The sequence below is a fragment of the Pleurodeles waltl genome, chromosome 3_1 (assembly GCF_031143425.1).
Source record: "Pleurodeles waltl isolate 20211129_DDA chromosome 3_1, aPleWal1.hap1.20221129, whole genome shotgun sequence".
Lineage (NCBI taxonomy): Eukaryota > Metazoa > Chordata > Amphibia > Caudata > Salamandridae > Pleurodeles > Pleurodeles waltl.
This window is the reverse complement of record NC_090440.1, coordinates 959,177,128-959,191,665: the sequence shown is the minus strand read 5'-3', so window position 1 is coordinate 959,191,665 and position 14,538 is coordinate 959,177,128. Positions and strand designations below refer to the sequence as shown.

General features: G+C 43.1%; 1 protein-coding gene across 2 annotated transcripts in view; it reads right to left on the bottom strand.

The window, feature by feature from the left end:
- Window positions 1-328: 328 nt before the first annotated feature.
- YRDC (yrdC N6-threonylcarbamoyltransferase domain containing) overlaps window positions 329-14,538 on the bottom strand; it is a 73,099-nt gene continuing 58,889 nt past the window's right edge. For both annotated transcript variants that reach the window (XM_069223981.1, XM_069223982.1), the window contains one exon: window positions 329-1,852. The gene's annotated coding sequence lies outside the window, so the exon portion shown is untranslated. The remainder of the gene's footprint in view (window positions 1,853-14,538) is intronic.

Sequence of the window (14,538 nt, the reverse complement as noted above, 5' to 3'; positions counted from 1 at the left end):
AAGGCTCAAGATCTTTGACGACCTGAACGCACTGATTGAGTGTTCTGCCGTCCTCCTCGGCGATGCCGAGGATTGTAAACCATACCTATAAATAAAAACAGAGTACAGTGGCGCACAAATTCTCCAAACCGTTCATCACGGTAGCAGTAAGTCAATGTCTGCAGGATTCCTCCGTAGGGGTCTCGTAAGCAGGCGCAGATGGATCAACCACTAGCATGCTGGTAGACGAGGAACGACAAATCTAATCTGACACATCTAATTCGAGCAGAAAACTTCATTGTGCTTCAGATTTTGCCAAGTAAAATAGCTGTCAGTCAAAGGCACCACATTTTTAGCAATGCTGGTCATATTTTATTGCAGCATTATAACATACACCTTAGACACCAAATAAGCAGCACTTTAAAATAAATAAACGGGCATCGCATAGCCTCCTAAAAATGGAAAATATGGCCTCTCTTAACAAACATATTCAAGTCAGATTCCCGTTATAAGGTCTCATGAGCAGCACAGCCAAGTGGGTTTGGTTGGGGGCGCGCAAAAGTAGACATACATTTTTGCTTGTGGAAGTTTGTATGAAGGCATGTTTAAGATGGCCCCTAGACATATGCAAAAAACAGACTGCAATTTGTCTATTTCAGTTTTTGGGTTGGTCTGCTATATAGTCCATACTCATCAATGGACTCCAATTGAGAGCATAGAAAATGAAAGGTTAACAGATACATGCTACAGCTTTAGCCCGGCAGGCTTCCAGCATGCGGCCTAAAATGTGCACCGACCCGAACTGAAGAAGGAAAAATCAGATTGTGACGGTCATATCCTTCCGAGTCTCCCTACAGTGAGAAGCGGGATGAGAGGAACACAGGAAAGACAAAGGAGAAGTGGAGAGAAAAGGAACATGGAATATAGAGAGAGAATGAGCGAGAGAGATAAATAAGTGAGAAATATGAAGGAGGGAAGACCAGTGAGTGAGAAAAACATTCAAGGTTGGGACTACAATAGGTAGAACGGCCAATAAAAGAAACAGATTACAGCAACTGGAGCGAGGGGGGGAGGACACAGGACAACAGAAAGCCTTAGGGAAATGCACTAAGTGAGGTCAGAAGTAGAGGCCATAGCCTGAAAAAGGAGAATGAGTTGAAGATACGGCGCCTAGCTGCTGGCAGGTCACTCACTAGTCTCCAGCTGAAGAAGCAATCGGCTGGAGTAAAAGACTGAGCTACTTGCACGGTTAGGATAATTTCGAGAAATAGGACTGTAAGGTATAATTGAACAATGACGTATTCTGCTGGGTTACTGTGACAGGGTTTATAATCTATGGTTCAAATGAATAAAACAAAATTAAAAATAAATAAGCAATCAACTGGGACTGCTATATATCGGGTCACAGAGGGCACACTACACCTTTTCAATGACCTATTCATTACTCTTTCTTAGCACTTGTGCTGAGGGCCTCCAATCTCTCCCTTGCATGCACAGTTAAGAGTCTACCGTGAATGTAGTCTTACTTTTACTTACTTGCTAACACCCCTTTTAACCTAGATTTATGTACTGCTTTATAAAAAGGTTCTCTCCCTGGGCTTGAGCATTGGTTCTTGGCACCGATGGTTGCTAGATCGAAGACACTGGCCAATCTAGTCATCCAAGAGTAACTGGTCCGAGGGCCTCCTTATGGATAAATCTCCACAGGCACATTTGTCCACCAGGCACCAGGGAAGAGCCAGCAGTCTGTCCATGACGAGCCTCACGACACCACGCTGCAGATGCTGGTCCACGCTTGATGGACATTACAGCTTAGCAACAAGGCACTGCTTTCCAGAGGTCCAAACTTTAGTCCCATGGTTTTCAAATATGCCTGAAATATTTGAAGGAAAAAGATACTTTGGTAAATTAAATTAAAAAAATAGACATTCTTGTTGACATGTAGGAAATGACGAAAAAACTGTTTTTCATTCTTCTAACTCGTGATTCATATCCCCCATCATTTCAAAAGGTACATGCAGTCACATCGATGAAGATTTTTTGCAAAATTTTCTGTGAGAGGTTCTTGCTTCATTGGCACAAAATGGGAAAATAATCTACGTAACGAAAAAGTCTGAATGCATTTGTTACTGTTCTCTATGCTAGAACAGAATGTACTAAATATTCACGTAGCAAACACAAAATGAACCTGAGAGAGCGTAGTTTGAATATTACATATACTAGAAGGGAAATGCCTATATCAATGCTTAACGATGCTGCATAGAAAACGACAATAATTAGTAATTTGCTTAACGTGCATTTGAATTATAACTATGATAACGTGCAGCGACCATTGTGTACACGAACTAATGACAATTATGAGTAATGATTGTTTGCATTATGACTAATCAAGCTTACATTAACATTTACGATACTGCACTGAAAATCCTATAGGCCTTAAGTTAGCGTGAGCTGTGGATTTAGCTACCTAGCTCTCATATTAAAAGCATTTTCTTGTTTTTCAGTGTGCTGACTCGCAAAGGGCCATGACCCTGCAAATGTTCTTTTTCTTCATTCTACGTATCAACACAGATTCTGTTCTCATCCGCATGCTAGCTGCTTCAGTATGAATTCAAATACAATTTTGAAACAAAAGTAGATTAATGTAATGTACAAGGACTTTAGACCATGGACAAAGGAACTCATGACCCGAGAAGACGTGCCAAGTGGTGAAGAAACCCCCCGGATGTGCCACCTCCGAAGGCGTCAATTATGAAGACCAATCAAAGTGTTATAAATTATCGTGGGGTGACAATTGGAATTACCCAATGTATAATTTGATAGGTTAAATATAGTGGGGTATAGTGAATGTCCAATTGAATATTGGGGGAAGGTATTACGAAAAAGGGATAAAAACCCATGTCACGAAAGGGACGTTAGAATTAGGTAGGGAATGCTATTGATTGTATCCAGAAACTTTGTCACTCTGTTCGGTGACTTTGAGGATTATTGAACCATCCACACCCCTAGACTGCCCTTTACGCTTCTCCTCCTTATGAGGGAAGTGTCCCGTGTCCATTAACTGAGTTTATACTGATGGCGTTTTGACTGATGTCCTGAAGACGAAGACTGATCCTGTATGCTGATCTAATCCTTGGATGTTAATTATGACAATGCAATTTGTATTTTGCCTGTTTGCTTTTCCTTTCTAGGTACCAACTGCTCTTTTGATAGAGACCCTAGCTAGATGTTTTCTAAATTGGTGTTCTAAATTGTTTTGCATGAAGCCCAACATGCTGATGCTAATTAGCGGTTAGAATAGGAAATTCACTCTGACTGACACAAATAGACAAATGACTGATGTTACACTTTGCTGAACTAAACATATATGATTTTTGCTGTAATCTAATGTATGTTCACGCCGTGTTATGTTCTTATGTTTGTGATTCTTGCATTAATGAAATCTTATCACAGTTGCCATATCGTGACTATGCTCTTATGCTTCTTGGTGTTAAGATTAACTCTTCTGCTCGTAGATTGTAATCAATAGGGAATAAAATTCATAAAAAATTCTATCAAGAGGTGTGGTTATTCATGTCTGAAAGGTCATGGGTGCGTCGACAATTTGATTAAGGTCTTTATGCAAAGTAAAGTGCATTGTGGTGGTAAATATTGATGACATTATTGATATATTGCTTGACATATTGATCAGTTATCTCGTCCTACGGTGTCTCACCACTGGGTCACAAGATTCATTGGCCTAAAACGAGTCCCAAATTTGTAATAAATTAACATAAAGGGACGCGTTATCAGTTCTGGTAGCAGAGCGACGGTTTGGCCCTTAGGGGCCCTAGGACGGAGAATCATTGTTTAATTTGTTTTTCTGTGATAATGCAAATTGGAGGTATGATGGGTTTCTAAGTTCACCATGACCTTCCCGGGATCTCGGAGCCTGCCTAAGTGAGTTGGGGATGTTCTCGGCGCCATAATGTTTGTGGTTTAGGGTTTTTGCGCTTGCTTAGCTTATGCCTTTTTGCAGGTGATTGTGAAATTTGTGTGTATTTAGGCCAAGTATGTGTTGTTTAGTAGGAATGGGCGTACTTCGCAGTATGAGAGTAGGGAAGTCAGCGTACTTCATGTGAGTGTGGCGCGTAATGCTCCAAATTATCCACGTGGTTGGTTGTTTATGTACCGACCTGTCGTGGTCTCAGACTACGGAGTATGTTAACAAGTGGAGAAGACACTTGGGTTTATGTTGTAATCTGTGCAGTTTAATAGGTCAATCGGGCGTGGTTGACAAGTCAAGTTTGAGTAGATGCATGTGTGAAACCTTCGATGGAGATTTGGTAAGTTCTAAAGTACACTAGAATAAGCCCTTGACAAGTCAAGAGTAGAATTTGCGGGTCGAATTCTGCTTGCGTATGCGGGAACTGACAAGGAGAAATTAGCGGCTGAGGCTTTAAGTGAAATCTCTGTAAAGTTCTGAAGCGAATGTGTTACCCTTCCTGTAGTAAACCGGCAGATTTGTGTTGTCATTTAAGGTGCTAGCAATAATATGCATTAGATTGTGTGGGTTCAGTGAGGAGCAGACAAGCCACAAGACTTTTTCAGCTGCAGTGTGTGTGAGTGTGACGTCAGTGGTGCCGCGCTGAGATAGGTCAGTTGTCGAGAGGGGTCGCGCACGGATTGGCTGCCGTCCGTGAGAGGCAATAGGTTGAGAAAGGTGGGTGAAGAGTGTCCTGGGAACGAAGTCACTTCTGATTAAATACAAAACAAGAGAAAAATCGCAAAATTAATTTTGTTAAAGCATTTAAGAGTGCTCTGAAGGGAGAGACTTATATTGTAGCAACTGATGGGGAGCCAACACCACCCGAGGGTACTCCGGCTTACATGGTTATGGAAGAGAAGGGTGTAGCGCCTTGTTTATGGATGAAACAGTGGCGCAAACTAACAGAGAAGGAGGGATGTTTAGCGTTTCCGGAGCATGGGACATTCAATCCAAAGGTGTTGGAGAATTTAAGGTGGATGTTAAGTATACAGAAACCACCTCAGAGGCCAGCTCAATATGAGGCTTTAGCGATTTGGGATTTGATGGCTCTTGAACATAGACAAGAAAGGTTCCATAGAAGGCTGAGAAGGGCAGAAAAATCCTATGCTGAGGCTAGATGGGATAACGAGAATAAAATGTGGAGAAGGGGAATTGTTGACGGACTAAAACTGTTCCCAGCAATAACACAGGGAGAAGAAACACAGGGAAAGAAAGCCTCTTGTAAGACCGATAAAGACTCAGGCAAATCTAAAGAAAATAAAAGACCTTGGGAAGGAGGAAGATGATTCAGACGATGAGGAGTTTATGGACAGGTTATTACATGACCGTCCACTGCCTTACGCAGTGAGCGATAGTGCTCCAAGCACTAGCACGGACCCTGGGAACCAGACCCAGGAGAAGGGAGTTGCTGATACGGCACAGACCAGTTATACGGCTCCGATACAGAATGGTGTCAGTGTACCCACTGCTCCAGACATACCGATACAGTTGCAACCTCCACCGCAGATACAGAGAATCTATCCAGACGTCCCAGTACTTGAGACTACTACAAATCTGATAGTGCCACCAGACCCGATATACACGAAATCAAAATTAGTCCAGATTGAGTCAACTCCGAAATTACTGTCCCAACCGCAACCACAGCTCATACCAGGTTACAACCCAGTAGCTGGTCCACCATTAGTACCTGTCCCGGGTACTTTGGAACAGACCTATGGAGTTGCTGCTTCACGGAGTCTGGGTCCAGGTCAGACACCTGCTGCCATATCGTTGCCAATTACTGTCGGTCCACCAGTACCATTGTATGCACAGGGCAAAACTGGCGTTGGTGACCAAGGAGTGATGACTCAAGATGTGATAAGATGAGGGTCCATGGGAACTCCCCAGATAATGGCTCCAGGAGAGCAGGCAGTTGAACAGCCGAGGTCTCGAATGGATCTTAGTCCAGTGGCAGCACCCATAGAAGCAATGCGTCAAGCAGGGCTAGGGGTTTTAACTCCCCAGACAATGAGTACGAACACTTCACGTTCCCCGATGATGCATGCAGGGAACATTTCACTGCAGGGTTTCACAGTCCAACAGTTAAATGAATGGCTAGAAAAGACTTACACTTCACAAAAGGTTGCAGAAATCTCAGTTGACCCAGAAAAAGGAAAGCAAGACGAGTACTTAAACCTTGTAAGACTAGGGGCAGAAGCTGCTAAGTTAGTAGAAGGTACGATGGGAGTGAACAGATTGGAGTCCTACATGGAAGCAGAATTAAGATTCCTGTGCCCTAAGATTACCAAAGAGGTAGGCAAGGGTCATCAGAAGTTAGCAAACTTGGCAGATAAATACAATATCGACATTGGAAACACTAAACATCTGAAAAGAAGTTACAGATTAGACTTCGACTCCAAAGATTTTGAGCACATGAGGTCTGCGGGGATGAAGGCATATTTGAAAGAGTTGTTGCAAAGTGCGCAAATCTGAGGTGCACTGGAAAAATGGGAAGGCAGGTGGGCAAAGAAAAGAGACAAGGAAAAGAGTGACAGACCAGGGTCTAACCAAGCTAAGGCCTCCCCCGATGTGGATTCGGTAAAAATATTACCTATGAGAGAGACAGCTGGTGGTGTCCTAGTCCATGTACCGTGGTCCAGAGGGGACATCCTATCTTTTACCAATGATTATCCCAGATTGAGAGAGAAACCGATCGAATGGTATCAACAAACGGATAGGTTTGTGAAACTTGCAAAGTGTCTCTGGGAAGACTTGAATACCTTGTTTGAGATCATTGTTCCGCCTGATTTGTGGCTTGAATGCAAGAGAGGGGTAGATTGGCCAACGAAGGAACCGGCAAGGGATAAGGTGACCGGGGCACCCTCTGAAGAAGTGTTTAAGTATTATCATAAGGTTATTGACTTTTTGAAACAAAAGGTGTCGCCGAAAGTGACTGATTGGCAGAAAATCGACCGGACCTCTCAAGAGGTTAAAGAATCAATACATGCTTACTATGAAAGGCTGTTAAAGGCATTCAAACACTACAGCGGTACTGAGACTATTGAACCGAAGGACATGAATCATCTCGTGTTTAGATTTGTCGAAGGGTTGAGACCAGAAGTTAGCCAGATGATTAAGAATCATTTGATTTGTTGGCAAGCGAAGCCGATCGATGAAGTGTTGCAGCACGCGAAATACTGTAGTGATGAGATTGAGCTAAAACAGAAAAAGCTGAAAGAGAAAGTGATGGTGATGCAGATAAGGGCTGCTCAGGCAGGAATGCAGGGAAACAGAGTTCAACAGATGTTACAGCAACAACCGCAAATGAATGGTGTGTTTCAGGCACAGCCGAGAGGTCGAGGACGAGGGTTTGTAAATCGCGGTCCCGACTTAAATACTGTTGTGGTTCAAAACGACGTGCAAGCGGCGAAAAAGATGTCACCATGTCACGGTTGCGGGGGCGTGGGGCACTGGAAACGGGAGTGCCCGAATATGGTGCAGGATGGTGTTGTTCAGCAAGGTGCTAATGTTGGTACATTACAAAATGTACGGGGCCCGAAAATGAGACATCAAAACCCGAATTTCCAGAACAATCTGGTACAAATGCAAGGGGTACAGCCCATGCAGCAGATGCAAATGCCGCGTTTTCAGTCAGTAAAAATGCAACCAGCACAACGGCAGACTCCTGTGGTACCTAGACAGCAAATACAATTACCAATGGCTCCGATGGGACAGCAACAGGTGATTCTTCCTCAACAGGTCACAGGTCAGGTATGGAGTCAAAATAATACAGTACAACAGTTTCCATTACGTGGTGAAAATGGCATGAATGGGGAATGGTCAGACGATAGTTCAGACAGTGAAGAGTGCAGACTTGCAGCATCTCTAGAGGTGGATCAGAGGAGTCCATATGTGGAAGGAAAGGTGATGGGCTATAAAGTCTCATTTTTGGTTGATACTGGAGCTACACGCTCTACAGTCAGGAGTGTAGAGGTTCCAAAATTGCCGCTTTCAGGGCGTACCATAAGAGTGGTTGGAGTTGCAAACCAGTATCTGACAAACCCGATTACAGATCCAGTGCAGGTTGAGATTGGCAACTTTCAGGGGCTACATAGGTTTGTAGTCTGCGACTCGAGTCCGGTATCCCTACTGGGAAGGGACTTACTGTGCAAGACAAAGTGTTCAATTACTTGTTCCAATGATGGAATCGAAGTGCAGACAAATAGTGATGATGAGGGTGATGAAGGACAGTTCTCAGAAGAAGACACAGGGACGGCTAATGAGGAGTACCCTTTGATTACCCTGTTACCGATGCTTACCTTGCTTGATCTACCTGTTGAGCTGCAGGGGACGGTAACAGAGAAGGTGTGGGACCTGACCGGAAAGGAAATAGGGCTAATAAAAGGAGTAGAACCAGTTAAAGTCCAGATAAAGCCAAATGCGGCATTCCCTCAAGTACCACAGTATCACATGACTCAAGACGTTCTCATCGAAGTGTCACAAATAATTGCAGATTTTCTCAGACAGGGAGTCCTGAAAGAGGTTTTGATCAGTCCGTGTAACTCTCCCATAATGGGGTTGAAGAAGCCTTGTGGGAAAGTTCGGATTGTGCAGGACTTGAGAAAAATAAACAAAATTGTGGTGAAATGTTGCCCTGTGGTGCCCAACCCAGCAGGTTCCCTGTGATGCTGAATGGTTTACTTGTTGTAGACTTGTCACAAGCCTTCTTTTCAATACCTCTTCATGAGGATAGTCAATTTTTGTTCACTTTCAAATTCCTGGATAAGGCGTACAGTTGGTGCAGAATTCCTCAAGGGTTTTCTGAATCACCATCCATCTTCAATCAGATATTGAAAAAGGATTTGGAGTCTCTGGTACTGCCTTTTAATTCAACCCTTGTGCAGTACATTGACGATTTGCTAATTGCATCTAAAACAGGGGACAGCTGTAAATACGATACCATTGCCTTACTAAATCATTTGGGAAAGAATGGACACAAGGTGTCGCCTAAGAAGCTGCAATACTGTCAGAAAGAGGTGAAATATCTAGGGCACCTAATCGAAAAAGGGTCCAGGAGAATATCAAAAGAAAGAATAACAGCCATTTTGCAAATGAACCCTCCAACGACAAAAAGAGATGTCAGGATGTTTTTGGGAATGGTGGGCTACTGTCGCCAGTGGATACCCAACTTCTCGATCATCTCAAAACCTTTGATAAAACTGACAGACAAGGAGATCAAGGATGAGCCATATACTATAGCCTTATCCAAAGAAAAGCTTGAGTCATTCAATGAGTTAAGAGAGTGCATGTGCAAAGCACCAGCTTTAGGAATGCCTGATTATACGGAACCTTATATGTTGTTCTGTCATGAACGTGATGCATGTTCTTTGCCTGTCTTAACACAGGTCCATGGAGGTGCAAATCGCCCTGTAGCATATTTTGTGGCTATCTTGGACCCCGTCGCAGCAGCCTTACCGGGTTGTTTGCGCGCAGTAGCAGCAGTTGGTCAAAGACTTATACAATGCAAAGGCATATTCATGGGATACCCCCTAACAGTAATGGTTCCGCATTTAGTTGAAATTCTGTTGACTCGAAATAAAACTCAGCACATGACAAATGCACGTCTCACTAAGTATGAGACAATCATACTGTTGTCACCAAATGTTTCGCTTAAACGGTGCACTATATTGAACCCGGCAACTTTACTTCCTGTTGAAAACACTGAAATCAACAATGATGAAGAATTTGAACAGGACTGTCTTGAGGTAACTGAATTATGTACCAAACCACGTGCAAACATACAGGACACACAATTAAAAGAGAATGATTGTATTATGTTTGTTGATGGGTCCTGTTTAAGAGATTCAGTTGGAATACTGAGAGCTGGTTATGCGGTATGTAGCATAGCTGGTATCATTGAAGCCTCCTGGCTCGAGAAAGTGTTCTCCGCTCAAGTGGCTGAATTAATTGCCCTTACCAAAGCATGCCACGCAGCAGTAAATTTGAGAATCACTATCTATACTGACAGCAGATACGGATTCGGAATTGTACATGATTTTGGGCAACTTTGGTCACAGAGAGGTTTCATGACCTCTTCTGGTTCCCCCGTGAAAAATGGTGAACAAATAAAGGATTTTTTACATGCGATTCAGTTACCTCTTGAAATTGCCGTGGTGAAATGCAGTGCTCATGTAAGATCACAAGACTTTGTATCCATGGGAAACGGTTATGCAGATCAAGTCGCAAAGTTTTGTGCATTGAACTGTATATCGTTCAAGGAGCAATGGGAATTGCTACCGCAAACTGAGAATAACCCATGTTTGAGCCTTGCACTATGGGTGGTTGACACATTAGATGAGTTAAATACTTTACAAAGTCGTGCAAGCAAGGAAGAAAAACGCTCCTGGCAAAGAATGCAATGTGTACAGAGAGCTGATGATTTATGGGTCTCAGAGGAAGGAAAACTAGTCCTACCAAATAGCCTTTTATCCCAGTTTGCCAGACTGTACCATGGACAGGCTCACCTTGGGAGGGACGCAATGATCAGGTCATTTAAAATCGATTGGTTCAATCCAAAATTCAGACATGCTGCTGAAGTCATTTGTCACAGGTGCATCATCTGTCAACAGATGAATGCGGGGAAAGGGACAGTGGTAACTGAGCCACATTGGGAAAGCTGGCGGTCCATTCAGCAAAATGCAGATGGACTTCATTGAAATGCCTGTTTGTTGAGGATTGAAGTACGTGCTTGTGATTGTGTGTGTTTTCAGTCACTGGATTGAAGCCTACCCCACACGTAGGAATGATAGCCTCACAGTTGCAAAACTACTACTTAGGGAGCTGATATCAAGGTTCGGGTTTCCGGTCTCTATAGAATCAGATAGGGGTAGACACTTCGACAATGAGGTGATTAAACTCCTGTGTGCCGCACGTGACATCGAACAGAAGCTGCATTGTAGCTACCGCCCTGAAGCATCAGGACTAGTGGAGCAAATGAACGGTACTTTAAAATCAAGAATGGCAAAAATGTGCGCAGCTACCGGTATGAAATGGCCAGATGCATTGCCCTTAGTGCTGATGACAATAAGAACCACCCCAGACAAGAAAACGGGACTATCCCCCCATGAAATCCTCATGGGTAGAGCTAGGAGGTTGCCAGCAGTACCTGCAAATGCTCTAGTGAATATCACAGATGATATGGTGTTGGACTACTGCAAAGGTTTGGCTGATGTGATTCGCTCTTTCTCTCACCAGGTGGAAGCTAACACATTGCCACCGATTGGCGATCCAGGCCACTCTACAAGCCGGTGACTGGGTGGTTGTCAAGAAGCACGTGAGAAAGTCGTGTCTGGAACCATGTTGGAAAGGGCCATATCAAGTAATCTTGACAACCACTACAGTTGTAAAGGAGGGAGGAGGGAGGAGGGAGAGGGAGGAGGATGCTACAACATATGAGTGGCAACAAGAATTTCTAGCGTTCTGTTTTGACCGAGAAGTACCAGGCCAGTACTACGGTACCTGAACTGATCCAAAGAAAGACTTGGTTAAAATTGAAAATCTGTAAAACTGAAAGAGAGACTTTATAAATTACCGAATGTGACTTTAGAACCGGATTGACTTCGAAAAACCTGATTGTGACAAGCTGCTAACCTGATTTGACAAGAAGGGTCCTGAAGTGAGTGAAGACGCTGTAAATACACGCAGAGAGCAAGAGATTTTTCTAAATCATCCGCAAGTTGATTGTTGATCTACTATCTGATTCTATACAGACATGGCTTATAATAGAGGTAGTAACAGGGGAAGTAAGGTGTGTGGTTGGTTGAGCCTTATAATATGTATTGTGTGTGCTATAATAATTGTGGGTGTGATAGTGGGAATGCCGTGGTTGGAGAAAAAGACTATTAATGCTACTTCAAAACCTGAAACTACAACACTAACACTGTGGGAAAGATTTGAGCAGGATGGGAGACACTCGCATGAGGGAACTAATTCAAAAGGGGAACTTTCTACTAATGTCTATCGCTTGCTGAATGAGTATGTAGAGACTATGGATGCGAAAGACTGTTGTGTGCACTAAGATTCCTTCATCTGTGCAGGAGGGAGTTATTTATCATAGCCTCCCTCTAATTTACGGGATTAGCTGCAGCTTGCTACTAACAAGGTTCTATAATCAAGAGCATGTGCAATACTTTTATTCAAATCTGGATGTTGTGTTTTCTTTTGTGCCTGTGATTGAATTCTTGAACAAATTAGCTAAGGAACACGATATAAAATTAGTTAGAGGATTCTTTGAGCCAACGCTTACATTTGGAACTGCTTATGCACATCGCAATAACTTGACCTGCTTACTATCACCGGTAGAGAAAAACTTTTTAGATCACACTGATGATACACGCAAAGCATTGAAGGAAAGATTAGAAAAAGGATTAGAAAGGCGCCAGGGGTGTGGAATTTATTAAAATATCTACTTGTCCAGGGGACAGGTTGCTTCTCAAATCTACTTGTCCTGTAAAAAGATCTACTTGTCCCTTTGGTGCCATGTAGTGTGGCAACAAATTATGGCAGCAATTAATAGCCTCTCTGATTATGCCAGGGCTACTACCATAGTAGGGCTTGAATACTTGGAGTTTCAATCCCTACTGTAGCAATTTCCTTATTTTGCCACCTTTCTGCAGATCTGCATACTGGGGCTGGAGGAAGCAGTAAGCAATAGTTCCAGGGCTGGAATGCCTTTGAGTCTGCAAACCTACTAACCTGCATGTTTTTACCAGCTTCTCTCTAATATTTTCCCATAATAAGAAAGGTTGGACATTTACTCCTGACAATGGCAGAATTAGAACTTCTTCCAGGGTTGGGAAGAAAGTGGCTGGAGGGAAAATGAACTTGCAAATGCTCAATAGATTTTCACATGAGCAAATCTACACATCGTATTTACCCACGCTAAAATACAGTTCACAAATATTTTATAGGGGTACGACATATACCATGGGTGCACTTTTGTGACTTTCTTTAAGAATTTGGGGCCACAAGTAGGTAGGTTCAGATTTGTGACCTGCAAATTGCGAGTCGCAAATCCGAATGTAGGATGGTGTCCTTGACACCATCTGTGATTCGCAATGGCTTCGCAAATGCCCACATCATGAATAATCATGAGGTGGGTCGCAATTTGTGACCCCCTCACGAATGGTGGCCTGCTGGAGACAGCAGACCACCATGTCTGTGACTGCTTTTCAATAAAGCAGTTTTTTTTGTAATGCAGCCCGTTTTCCTTAAAGGAAAACGAGATGCATAACAAAAACGAAAAATGAAACGTTTTCGTTTCATTTTTTCAGAGCAGGCAGTGGTCCACAGGACCACTGCTTGCTCTGAAAAAATGTTTACAGTGACATTCACAATGGGAAAGGGGTCCCATGGGGATCCCTTCCCTTTTGCGAAAGTGTTAGCACCCATTTGAAATGGGTGCAAACTGCGATTGGTTTGCGCCCGCGTTCGCGGTCACAAAACAATCCTACATTGCACTGCGAGTTGCAATTAGGAAGGGAACACCCCTTACTAATTGCGAGTCGCAAACCCGTTTTGTGATTCGGTAACCAGGTTACTGAATCGCAAAACTGGGGTTGTGCATCGCAATGTGCTTTTTGCACGTCGCAAACAGCGAAAGTCACTGTTTGCGACATGCAAAAAGCTACCTACATGTGGGTCTTGGTCCCTAATTAGGTCTGGTGTTAACAAAGACATTTTGTTTTTATTAAACTTCTATTTCTCTCTCTTTCGGCTGGCTTTACTGTGAGTGATCGCATTCTGCTCTTCCACAAGGAGCATATTGCCACACAAAGTAGTTTTGTTCAGTGTCAGGAACTACAGTGGCAATCAGTGACGTAACGAAACTGGAGGGTGCCCCTTTGCAAAGAACATGGAGGAGCCCCCTCTCCAGACTCACTCAGGGCAGGTGCTGTGCTGACGGGGCCCCCTGGAGGGTGGCTGCGGGGCCTTTGTTATGCCGCTGGTGGCAACGTGTGCTTTAAGAGTTCAAAAACTTTTTGGATGGGTTTTGCCAATGTTTGTTACAATGTTGAGGGCCTGGTAGCTCCCACAACAATAAAGTGTTACAAAAGCCATGTCAAAACAAGACACGCATTGATGAAACTAAAAGACTTATAAAAATATGTCAGATCAGTTGGCTTTGTCAGTGTTTGTTTATTTTCATGCTTCCCATAATCGTGTTGAAAATGGTTACACTGATTTTCCATTAGAAATACTTTTGGGAAATACTAGCATGCATCAACACATTTTACTAAATGACACTTAATTTGCATATAATCAGAGAGCATTCTGGCAGCATTATACTTAGCCTCTTAGCCTAAAATTTTCAAACATGTGTGTACACGTTTTTTTTTTTTGTACTGGAACCAACGTCAGTATTGAAGTGTGACCTTAAAACATTTATTTACAGCACGCACCCTAATAATGAAGGCTTTCAAATAATGAACCATAAATACAAGTTCGAACAGCATTATCCTTTGGAAACACATTACCTCAACTGCAGAGAGTTC